Here is a 563-nt window from a genome sequence, read left to right as displayed (position 1 = left end):
CCCTGTTGTTCCTTCCCTTTAAACACTTTCTTTTTCCTTTCACAATATCAATGAGTCTTTCAGAGTTTATCCACTCTTTCAGGTTTACACATGTTGATCTGATTTATTTCACTTATGGATATGGACTGTAATTGCATCCATTTACCTAAAATGTCTCGAGTTTATCTTTTTATAGGTGAGTAATACTCCATTGTACAAAATGCCATGTCTTTTTTATCCATTCCTTAGTAGATGGGCATGTAGGTTGTTTCCAAAATAGGCATGCTACAAATTTAAGTACAAGTCTACATTTAAAACAGTACTAAAATAAAATAAAATTTAAATTTGATCATAGTATATTTAGGAATCTTGGGTAAAATGGAACTTTACGTCTTAATATAGATCAGAGCTTCAAAGATGGGTGAATAACAACTTCCCTCACATTGAAGTTGGAAAATAATTTTGGTACATGTTAGTAAGTGTTAAAATTTCAAAATATTTGCAAATCAACCATGCAAATTTTGGAATATAATCATCATTTTCTAGGTTTATAGAAGTAATGGAAGCCATATCTTAAGATGATA

Source organism: Octodon degus, unplaced genomic scaffold (assembly GCF_000260255.1).
Source record: "Octodon degus isolate 3935 unplaced genomic scaffold, OctDeg1.0 scaffold00020, whole genome shotgun sequence".
In the NCBI taxonomy this organism is placed as follows: domain Eukaryota; kingdom Metazoa; phylum Chordata; class Mammalia; order Rodentia; family Octodontidae; genus Octodon; species Octodon degus.
The sequence above is the reverse complement of the archived record's forward strand: the minus strand, read 5'-3'. Positions refer to the sequence as shown.